General features: G+C 42.1%; 1 pseudogene; it reads right to left on the bottom strand.

The window, feature by feature from the left end:
• Positions 1–10,967: 10,967 nt before the first annotated feature.
• Positions 10,968–11,536, bottom strand: LOC147419992 (uncharacterized; annotated as a pseudogene).
• Positions 11,537–12,623: the final 1,087 nt, after the last annotated feature.

The raw sequence follows: 12,623 nt of genomic DNA, 5'->3' as shown, positions 1-12,623 counted from the left end.
ATAACCTAATCTTTAACATCTTTTAAGATAGTTTCCTACGACGTAATAACTCTCTTCTTCTTGTGTGTGTGCGCGTGTGTGGATGTGTGTGCCAATAAAAAGAGATAAATGGTATAACCTTTCTATCACCCATGCCAAGTATGATAGATTGATTATGCCATTTCCCTCTTGAATAATAGGTCTTGAGTTCAACTCCTCCTCGGCTAGATCTTTAGGTCTTTTAATTTTAATTAGTTTCCTACGACGTTAAATTAGTTTCTCTCTCTTTCTTTCTCAATGTGTGTGCGTTTTTTTGGATCGTATGCATGTTTTCTCTCTCTTTTCCTCTCTCAATGTGTGCGTTTTTTGTTTATGCATGTTCTCTCTCTCTTTTCCTCTCTCAATGCGTGCGTTTTTTGTTTATGCATGCTCTCTCTCTCTTTTTCTCTCTCAATGTGTGTGTGCATTCTTTGGTTATGTATGTGTGTGTGCGTTTTTGTTTTTGTTTGTACTCTCTCTCTCTCTCTCAAAAACACTATGTGTGTGTGTGTATGTGTGTGTGAGAGAGAGAGAGAGAGGGAGAGAAAAAGAGGGGAAGGGAACATGAGAATGAGGAGAGGGAAGGAGCATACCTGGCTCTCCTTCCTCTCCTCGTGCGTGTGTGTGTGTGTGTGTGTGTGGAGAAGAAAAAGAGAGAGAGAGAGAGAGAGAGAGAGAGAGAGTGAGGGAGAGCGTTACCTGCTCCTTGCTTGAGGGCGCCGAAAAACTCAGATCTGAGATCTGAATTTTTGGGCGCGCTCGGTTATTTTTTTACCCCAGCCGGCGTCGCTATGAGCATCGCTATAAGCGTCGCTATGAGCATCGCAAATTTACAAAGAAATTTGCGACGCTCATAGCGATGCCGGGAATTTTGTTTTGGAGCGTCGCTGTGTGAGCGTCGCTAATATGAAGAGCCTTTTGTAGTGATAAACCTTGATACAATGTTCCCATTGCTATATGACAATATAAAAAATTGTACTCGTCCTACCTTCCGTCTATTAAAACAAATTCAAGATATTCATTTCATTTCTTTGCATCATCTAGAAGAAAAACAAAATCACAATTCGAACCAAAACAATCGCACTTTCTATCTTTGAATAAAATCTTGTTACAATTGAAGAACTAGATCTTCACATAATCTAAAAAGGATAAATGCTTTATAAACCGTTTGCACTTTGATACTTGAGTTCACTATCTAAGCAAGTAATTGGCATTTACAACAAATATGATATATGTTTAATCTAGTTATTTTCAATACAAAGATAATTATTTCAAACGCTTACACCATCAATTCACAATAGAAGAACTTATACTCAAACAAAAATGATTATAAATCAACTATTCACAGTCTCATTTTCAATTTAAAGGACTAAAAACATTTGTGTTTTTTCTAGCTTAATTCATTCTCGATAGAATATTAACCTGAATCACAATCTAAGCAATATATATTCCTATTGTATAAGACCCTTATGACTCCAAGGCAATAAGTTGGCATACCTTCTCCCATATATCCCTCCATAATTTTGGTATGGAATCCACACACTATGACCCTAAGATCTTCAACAAGATAGTAATGCCAAAGAAAATATTTTTTGAGACACTTAAAGAGTCTTTAGGTGACCTAAAATAACCACCCTATGGCGTAAAAGGCCACAGGGTGTCATGTGATATTTTATAAGATGTGTGCATAGAGAGCTAAGTGATTTGCACCCATGGAGTGGTTTAAGTATCCCTCTGAAGATTCTATGCCAGCACCCTATGGCCTTAAGGCCTTAGGGTATCCCAAATTCTCTTGGGTAGCTTATATGTCCTTCTACATATTCTATGTTGACACCTTTTGGCCGTAAGGCTATAGAGTAGTCCAAATGCCTATGTGCCCTCTTAGAGACTCTATGTAATCACCCTACGGATGTAAGGTTTCAGGGTAGCCGAAATGCTTTTGGGGGCCCTTATGGTCATAGAGCCATAGGGTGTCATGTCTACAAAGAACTCTACAATCCTCAAGTCATAGGGTGTTCTGTCCAAACCTCATATGATCACTTAACTTTAGAGTAATACATAATATATCTTATGACCATATATATATAGAATGCTATTTGTCACAATATGTCCATATTATATCATACACCTAAGTCTAATTCATTTATTGTGAAAAAACTCAAACTCAGAAGTTCACACTTTTTCAAAGAAAATAAATTGAGAAAAATAACAAACCAAACATCAATGTTTTGAACATCGTGGGTGGATTTGAGATGGGACAAATAAAATAGAATGATAAAAATAATAATCTTAACATAAGTGATGCAGTATCATGGGTGGCTAGCTTAACGTATTTCCAGTAGAATTTCTAGAATGACATCAATACTTGCATCTAATGGTTCTTCAATTTCTACTTCCTCTAATTCCTTGGCATTGACTTTGTCTGTGGTATCCACACTTACCCACCTTCTAATATCAAGTTCTTAATCCACTATGGAATGACAAAGAGCTTCCAATTGTGCCATTTAGATCAATGTACATGCAACTAATATCACCTTTCTTTATTGTTGTAGTGCCTCTTTAGTCCCATAGCCTAATGAGAAGATGTCTATTACCTGATCATCTTCTTTAACGCATATGCCTTTGATTTTACGATGCACAAAAAAATCTTTGGCCGTGGTCACAACATCATACTCCTTGTTATTGATGTAGAGAGTATGCATTGGCTCCAACAATGACTCTTTAACACTAGAGCAGTTGGTGTACTGCTCTCCTTGATTAAAGAATGCCAAAACCTCAAAAACTACTTCGCGAAGAGCACATGTTTGGACGGTCTTTGATCCCACTAAGGAGATCAAAGGTAGAACATGCATTTCATACCATCTAGATTTTTTAGAAGTGCCTTCTCTCTCTAGGGAAGCAGCATGCTGATACTTGACTAAGCCGGAAATTACAAACTGTGATGGTTGATGTACCCCGCATACTTCATCAAACCCTTTACCCTGCATACTACCCCGCATACTTCATCAAAAACTTTACCAAATTGGATAGTACTCCAACCACTAGACGTAATACTTTTGTGTGTTGCATCAATGATACAGACACCAACACAAATTGTAGAGCTATTCTCACCGCAAAGAAACTCAATGCCTTCCAAGTTCTTTTCAACGCACTTGATTGTCTATGGTAAAATGAAATGCAAATTAGAAGTTCCATTATTTTTTGCAATGATCCACTGCACATATCCGCTGGTGATCTATAGAATTGGCTCTTTCTCCTTTTCTTTTTGTAGTAGGAGATTTAGCCATTGAGTACATCTCGTGAAGAGATATTTGTAACTCATGTGAAAATTAACTTTATTTTAAGACATATTTATAGTAAAAACGAGCATAGGAAAGTGGAACTTACATCCCAGGGTGCTCTACTCGGATGACCGACATAAATTCTTGCCTTGGGTTTTGTTGGTTTGAAATATGCAGGCCATTCACTACGGCCATGCTTCAAGACATCCACATAAGGCTGGTGCTTCATTGCTATTATTTTCTCCATGTTCTCCATTTTGGATATTCAAACAACAACCTCTTTGGGAGCATCTATCACTAAACTTGTAGACCTCTCCCAAAAGCGTACTTAGTGTTGTTGTTACGCAAAAAAACTATAGTTGCTATGATGGATCAATGTTGACCAAAGAGAATCGAATAGTGGTATGTTTATAGCTTGTCTCCATGCATTTCAGCTGTTTGTAAAGGTAGAAGCCCAACATACAAGAATCCTAGTCATGGATATCTCTAATAAAGGTACATATTGTGCAAAGTTTCATGATGACTATGCAGTCAGAGGGGGTGATGATGATAAATCACCATGGGTACTGAAAAAAGTGCACGATTTTCTTTATTTCCTTGGACAATATACCAAATGTGGTTGGGTTTGGATGCTATTTCTAATGATTGTTATGCTAGAGATGTTTTGGATGCCAGTAAAAGAGAGTCAATGTTCTTTAATGCTTGTTGGCACGAGCTAAATTTGCCAAAAGATTATGGGATGTGATTGTTGCATTATACTTCAGGTGAAGCTCTAATAGATTGTGAGGCTCATCAGAGCTATGTACTTTCAATGGTATTTGATCCAAGGGATTCTAGGGATCTTCAAAAGCAGGTTCAGTACGGAAGGGTACTTTTGAGTATCCATCGTGGTTTCTTCCTGCTAGATCCAGGAGTAGCATGCTTGCACCAGAAATGTTTGATGTTGATTGATACATGCAAAGTATGATCATGTGAAAATTATGTTACTCCAATGTTTGGTAAAGAGCTTAAAGTGCTTATAGCAGATGCAGATTGAAGTGCGGTTAGCACAGCCTGAAGGCTATGTAGATTCAGAGGGGGTCGATATAGTGCCGCTCCGCTTCCATGCTAGAAAAAAGAACAAAAGGATGAAAATTAGGCTTAATTGAAGCCTATATGTTTGCTGAGCAGTGACTAGGGCTCGATAATGAGCAAGATCAATGCTAAATGTATGCGAGATGTAGCTTTAAAGGGCTAGAAACTATGTTTTTGATACTAAAAGTGGGTATGTTTGAAGTGATAAAAAACGGGAGTTCATGGACTATAACTGCAGTTCTCAAAGGGCTACACAGGCTTGTCTTTACAGCTCCTCAAACGGTATGACAATTTGAAGTTTGGAATTGTTTGTAGATCCATACTGGACTAGGATAGCTACAGATGAAGGGTCGGGGATGAGTGAGTGCATGGGCCTGAAGTGCTCATCATATGGTGCATGTCGGTCTTTCAACAATCGGGGCTCTCATAGGGATGGCTCACGCAATTACTTGGAGGGCAAGTCTTCTAGGATTAGCAAGAGGTGCTTCGCATGCAAAACTAAAGGCAGTCGACAAGAAAAAGAGGCTCTGCCCATGCCCATATAGTGGCCAATTTTTTGCCATTTGGGGAGAGACTTTGTAAAGGAGCTTAAACTCCTTGATTTTTGTTAAATCTAATTAAGGCAACCGAGCGTCGATTCTTAACTGTGCTATCAATTTCAAACTGTTTTGTGCTTTGTTTTCATTGCAAAGTGATTATTGGTCTGCTGTGCGGTGTTGTGCGTCTCTCCCTTCTCTCTTTTCCCACAGTCAATAGCTTGGCACTGTCCAACTCACCTTGAGAACCCCATATCCCCCGACAACGTGTGATCATTGTAGAGATACTCGAAATAATTAACCATACAAATCTCGGGGGGGTTTACCTAGATATTTTCCGATTACCGGTTTGGCCACGTGACCAAGAAGTCCTATATTTATCTCCACCCCTATATAATTTTCAACAATCATGACAAAAGAGAGCAACTTCTCCCAACAAAGAGTAAAACAATAACAACCATGCTAGACAAATCTACAACGAAAAGGACGATGCTGGATGAAAAGGATTTTTGGGCGGCAACTATTACAAGGCTTTTGATGAATCCTTGTTCTTTCAAATTTCAAGAATTTGGTAGCCAACCAACTTGGAAAAATGGGGTTTTTCATTCTCAAGATAAGGAGCAATAAAGCAGTTTCCAAACCAAACTTTTCGTCTGCTTAACAACAACTTAGAAGGAGAGAGCTGAACCATTGCAAATAGTTACCTTTTAAATTGTACCATCACAGCATCAAATATAATTACTTGGTGAGCCTAATGTGCTTTGGGTGTTTCTTGAGCCCACAAGCGGCTGCTTGGCATGATCTAGGCCATTGTCCTTGTCCCGAATCAACGGCCTGAATTAACAACGCTACAAAGCTTAATTTACTCTATCACGTGCCATGACCGCGCTCGGATCCCCATGTAGGACCCGAGAAGGGTCCGCGTGCTGTGCATTTGTCGAGCAGGTTCATAGGACCAAGGCACTAGTCCCTCTCTCTCATTCACAATGAGTATTGGTGCCTGCACTGGGATCCCTCTCGTTGCGGAGTGCAAAAAGTACTTGATGGGCTTCCTGTCCGGAATGTCATCACTTCGAATGCCTTGATTGCATGATATGCTCAACATGGCTCTAGCAAGGAAGCACACCAGATGCAAAGGAAAGGCTTCTCTCCAAATGTAACTATGGCCTTATGCAAGGCATTGACATGGGTAAGAGAATTCATGGTGAGATTGCTAGTGAGGGTTTGTTGGAGATAGATGTCATGCTTGGTGGTGCTTTGGTTGATATGACATAATTTGCGATGAGATCAAGAGCTACTACAGAAACATGTTGTGCTTAACAATGCGTCAATTGCAAGATATACCCAACATGTGGGAAGTAAGCTCTGGGTTGTTTTAACCGTATGTGAAGCAAATGCCTTGTGCCAAATGCAATCGCCTATGCTTGCACCTTGAAGGCATATCAACTTATGCAAGGCCCTGACATGGGTGACAGAATTCACATTGAGAGCAAGGGTTGCTGGAGAAACTTGGTGTGCTTGGCAATGCTTTGGTCAATGCCCATACAAAAGCACATAAAGTTATTGAAGAGAGTTCTATTAAAAATCTCATCTCCAGGAATGTGTTGATTGCAGGATATGCCGAACATGGCTGTGTGAAGAAAGCTTTGGGCTATTTTTAACCTAATGGAAAGGAAAGAATTTTTCCATGCTTGAAGCGTGAAGGCATGTGGCCTTATGCGTAACCTTTACATGGGTGACAGGATACTTGATGCGATGGGCAAACATGCTATGTTTGCAATGCTTTCATGAATATGTATAAATGCGGTGCCCTCATGAAAGCACATAGAGTTCTTGATGAGATTTCCATTCAAAATTTCATCTCTTCGAACAGGTGGATTGCATGATACGCCCAACATGGTTGTGGGACAGAAGCTTTGGGCTCTCAACCGAATGCAAAGGGAATGCCTTTTGCCAAATGCAAAAATCACCTATGCTTGCACCTTAAGAGCATGTGACCTTATGCAAGAGCATCACATGGGTAAGAGAATTCACGATGAGATCAAGGGCTGCTGGAGGAACATGTTGTGCTTGGCAATGCTTTGGGAAATATGTATATCGAATGTGGTGCCCTTACAAAAGCACTTAAAGTTCTTGAGATGGTTTCTATTCAAAATGTCCTTTACGTGGCAAGCCTAATATGCTCTTGTGGTTCCTTGAGATTACATGTGGCTGCTTGGCATGATCTAGCCCATTGCCTTTCACTCAAATCAGACAACCTTAAGTGTCCAGTGCTGCAAAAGCCAACAACGGGTTAATTATGCACATCACGTTGAAGAGCACTCCAGACTCTAGTTTCTCTCCCTTCGCCGAGTGAAAGCCCTCAAGTGCTATCACCAGTGTGTTGGATATATGGGGTGGCAGACGATGGTGTTTTTAGAGGGGCCTATGTGGGCACTTGGGGCCGTTCGCGGGCTGCAATGTTTTTGGAGGAGTGGAGCCAAGAAACCTGCATGCAATTTGGAAGACGCTGACATGGGCAAAAGAACTCACGATGATATTGTTAGTCACGGACTGTCAAAAAGAAACATTATGCTTGGCAATGCCTTGGTCAATATGTATGCCAAATGTGGTAGGCCAGGAAGCCCTGGGTTGTTTCCAGCAGATGCGAAGTAAGGACCTAAACTTTCATTTCTAAGGCATGTTGTACTACGGAAGAAGCTGATATGGGCAACAAAATTCATGAGGATATTGTCAGTCAAGGACTGCTGACAAAAGGAGTTGTGCTTGGCATTACCATGGTCAACATTCCATACAAGAAGCTGTGGACTGTTTTCAGCTGATGCGAAGTGAGCGCATCTCTCCATATGCAATCATCGATACTTGCATCTTGAAGGCATATGGCCGTTTGTAAGATGTTGAGATGGGCAATTGAACTCATGATGATAGTGTTTTTTTTTTTTCTGAGAAAAAAATCCTTCTATTAGTTAATGAAACTGCCCATAGGGCTACAACCACCTCTACTAGAGAGGGCTACAATAATCATAAGGGGGAGGCTCTCCCAATGAAAAAACAAAAAGTACAATGAGGCTAAATCAAGAGATGGGAGGAGGGAAAAGCCACACAGGTGGCCGGTAGTGCCATCTCAGTACACCCTGGACCATGGTGAAGAAAGGCCGAGGGCGCCAGAGTCGAAGGAAAGCCTCTTTGCGCTCCCGCATATGTAGTTGGAGCTGCCTTGGAGTCTCTTGAACTCTCCTCTGAGAGTATGGATCAGCTCTAGCTAAAGATCTCGAACAGTCTCTACTGGTGGTACAGGGCGAGCCTCAAAGATGCGGAAGCAGCAGGCCCGCCAGATAAACCAGAGTGTCAGGCCACAGATGAGCTCCCAACACTCTTCTCTCTCACTGCACCACTCTTGTGGAGTAAGCTCTGTAGGCAGGCTGGAGTGTAGGTTGACCCCCCTACGTCACTCCTGTGGAGTAAGCTCTGTAGGCAGGCTGGAGTGTAGGTTGACCCCCTTGCAGATGAGCTCCCAACACTCTTCTCTCTCACTGCACCACTCCTGTGAAGTAAGCTCTGTAGGCAGGTTGGAGTGTATGTTGACCCCCCTGCATCACTATCATCCTGCTAGTGGAGGATAGCTCAAACTGAAGTGTCGGGCCCGTGAGAGTGGACCAAGTAGTTGCCCCCCAAGTGTACTGCTATGCCGTGGAAAGATCTAGCATCAGTCGAAGGACACGAAGCCAAACTTGGTGTGCCAAAGGACAATCTCAAAGACAATGGCGCTGACTCTCCACAGATGGTCACAAGCTGCACATGTTGCCGAAAGACCACTATATACAAGCCAACTCTCAACTATTGTAGCTCGATGTGCAACCAGCCACTGGAACAAAGTGACTCGCTGTGGATATCTGGAGTCCCATAACCTCGCCCAAAAAGCTGACAAGAACTCAGTTGTGAGACCCTCCTCCTGCCAATGAGGTGCAACAGCAAGGCAAGCCTCTCTCCGTGCAGCCATTATGTGACGTCCTTGTCGAACAATGTAATGAAAGAAAGGCACACCTGGATGGTTGGCTGAGGAGAAAGGGTCCCTCCAAAATCACTCTCCAAGATCCCACTGCACTCGGGTAAGTGGACAACTCTTCCAAGCCCACAGCTTCCAGTGGCTTGTCTAAAGAGCTGCTGGGTCAGGATCTATGACACAAGTCCTCCCACAAATGCCCACAACTCGGATTCTTTGAAAACAACACTCTATCTCCTGTGGGGCCTCTAGTGAAACTCGGTGTAGATGACCCTCAACCTGTAGCTCAAAAAACAAGGAGGGTACAATCTCTGAGCAAGCCGGAATTGTGATGAGAACCTCTAGTCGCGTAAAGGACCCATCCATTTGGTGTTGCTAACTCAAGAGGCGTGAGCCACTCAACTGGTCTTGCGTTGGTCTTGCCTCTGTGATGTCTTGACACATGCTCTGCACCCCGCTCATGACCTGTAGCTGGATGCTCTGAAGCTCCTCTGACAAACCTGAAAACTGTAGCCAGTCACCTAGACTGCGTGCTAGATCCTCTGCCATGGGACCCCAAGAAACATGAGGCCTACTACCAACCAAGTGGCCTCTCTGAGTGCTAACCATGGGGTTCCAAACAAGGGGTTGTCTCAGGTGCTCCTCCGTGCAAGTAGGTTGATGTTGCTCTAGGCCTCTCTACAGATGCTCCCAGAAATGGAGCAGACTCACAGCAAAACGGTCCTCCAGTCTCCTGCTCAATCCAACTCTACGCATCTCTGTGAAAATCTATCTAGTGGAAGGTCGCTAGGGGTCTCCAGTCTGAGGTACTCTAGCACTAAGCCGCAAATTCCATTAAAAAAAATACATGAAGTTAAGTTCAAAGAGAATAAATGACAATGGGTGCTAAATTTATTTTTAACTAAAAGAAAACTTAAAAATGCAATTAATAAACATCTCAAAGTACTACAAAATAAAATATCCGTAAAAAAAATAAAATCTTCATAAAAAAACTCAAAAGGATAAAAAATTGAATAGTGGATAGCTAAGGGTAGAGGAGGTGGTTCGTACCCCCCCTCCTCCCTCCCTGCAACCTTGAATTCGAATGTGTCCGTTTGGAATGACCAGTCGCGATAATAGTCGTGGAGATTGTTGCGGTAATAAACGTTGTAATAGCCGCAATAATCCGTGGTGCCTAAAATAGGGAAGAAGGCAGAGTATGCCGTATTTTTGTTGCATACTCTACTCTCCTTCCTCTCGCCATCGCTCCCTCTCGAAGCTCCCCCCCCCCCCCCCCCCCCCCCCCCCTCCCTTCCCGCACCTGCCCCCTTCCCCTCCTCTCTCCACCTCCCAAACCATCCTCCCCCCCCCCCCCCCAACACCCTCTCTCCCTACTCCATCTCAAACACAATATCAACACACCCACACACACACACACACACGCATGTTCGGGTCAAGGAGGAGCTCGTCTAAGGGGGTTTTCTGCGTTCATCATTGGAAGCTTTTTAAATATATCCTGATGAAGCACAACCATAATCTAGTAAAACGAGTCCCCAAAAACAAGGTGCAATCTAGAACTTCATTGAAATCTCCTTAGATTTGAATACACTCTAGTAATATAGTGACGTCCCCTTAGACTAGGGTACTGTTCATCGACACATTTTTGTTCTAAAGCAGGATGCTTTGTCATTACATTGGATTCTCCTTTTGATTGGATACACTCTAGTAGTACATGGAAGTCCTCTTAGAGTAAAGTGCACTCCATTACAAGTCCTTTAGAATAGAGCATGATCCATCACATAGGATTCTCCTTATAATAGCATACACTAGAGTAATACATGGAAGTCCCCTTAGAGAAGGGTGCACTCCGTGTACAAATCATTTTCTTTATAATAGGATACCCTGTAGAATACATGCAAGTCCCCTTAGAGTAGAGTGCACTCCATGCAAGTGCTCATTAAATTGGCACAGCTTTGTTTAAAAATAACCTTTGAATTATATAGTAATACAAATACACATCATACTAAAAGGACATCATCTGGCCATAAAAAGGATCATTGTCAACCTTCTTTAATGTTATTGCCTTGACACGTACACATGGAGGACATGATTTGTCTCAGAATCACTATACTGATTTACAATTGTGTTACGGGTATAATCTCTCTTGTCTCTTGCATACAACCATCCAAGTAACCATGGAATAATCGTTTCTTGCAAGAATCTTTGAAGCTGCTCAGGTGTTTGCCTCCACATCTTTGGAAATATAAGATATGTTCCTAGCATATTCCACATCATTCTATATGGACTATCGTAAAAAATCAAGGTATTCTTTGCATCCAAGTTCTCAAATATCTTCCAAATATCGCTTAAGTTTTTATGATAAACTCTTCTAAATCCTAACATGATGTTTGGATTTTGGCAACACTTGTTACTCATAAAAATCTTAAACTTGTTATAATGCTTTGGGAAACATTTTTGTGTGATGTGTTGCACTCTTCTTAGGTATAGCAACTCCATATCCACAGCTCAAAGTATTCACCACAGAAATCCAAAAACATTTTTGCATCTAGGTGCACCGTATGATAAACTTCATCTTCGTCATCCACAAGACGCATGTGTTGAGCCCAAGATGGCATAGAATCTCCATATTTTGTTTCAATTGTCTTCAAATGGAGTCCCTCAAGGTCCAAAACAAGCACCCTTTTGATATTCTTGACAACAAGTAGCAGGTGACAAGGAGGTGATTGATATATATACGACAAGGCCTTGGATGAGGTTGGTTGGGTGCTTCAAAACCTTTCTTCAAATCATGCCTACAAATAGTTGACCCACTTTCTTGTAGTGATGACTCTGCAATTGAAAAACAAGAAATTTATTATGTTTCAAAGAATACAAATAGTTTCTACATTTTCTACACTATGGTATTATTAGATGCCAAAGTCCATCTTCAACTTACTCATTGCTATAAACAAATTCCAATTGAAAACCTTACAAAGCTTCACCATTTCTCCAAGCTATGCTTCTTTGAAGCATGGAGAAAAGTAAGGTCTACCACCTAGCTAGGCTAGGCTCCACTCTGAATGGGAGAAAAGTAAGATCTACCATAGGTTGAAACTAGGATTGATGATGAGGGGTCTCTTGTTTCAAGGTCTACCACTTGTCCAAGCTACACTTTGATAACGGGTTAGCCGCACCCCCCTCTAGCCCGGCCGGAGAGATTAAAGTTCGCTCGGCTTTCGGAGCTGAGGCTGCAGGAATAAACCCCGTTCAGGGAGCATGAGGTAAAAACAACAAAAAAACATGTTTTTTCTTATTATTTCTGCCACCAATCTTCCCTCCCTTGCTCACGTGCATGCAATAGGCCACCGCATTTTCCCTTTTAACACCACTCCCTACCTCTCCTCCATTATCACCAAAGACAAGCTCTCTCTCCTGCTTGGCTCCACCAACCCACGATCTCTCTCTCTTATCTTGCTCCTGTGTCACCTAGCCCAATGGGTGCATAAAACAAGCCTACACCCTCTTTCTTCCACTGGCGGGCCGCCATGCTTGGACAAAATTATCCCTCTCTCTCTTCCATTATTCATATTAACTCTCTCTCTCTCTCTCTCTCTCTCTCTCTCTCTCTCTCTCTCTCATCCCCCCCCAGCCCCACATTTCTTCCCTCACTCTACTCACCCCTCGCTAACTCTCTCACACTCTCTCCCTCGCTCTCGGTGTCGAAACAAGCAG

This window comes from Adiantum capillus-veneris, chromosome 28 (assembly GCF_014529385.1).
Source record: "Adiantum capillus-veneris isolate H3 chromosome 28, ASM1452938v2, whole genome shotgun sequence".
NCBI lineage: Eukaryota > Viridiplantae > Streptophyta > Polypodiopsida > Polypodiales > Pteridaceae > Adiantum > Adiantum capillus-veneris.
Note: the sequence above shows the minus strand (reverse complement) of the source record. Positions and strands in the feature narration are given on the sequence as shown.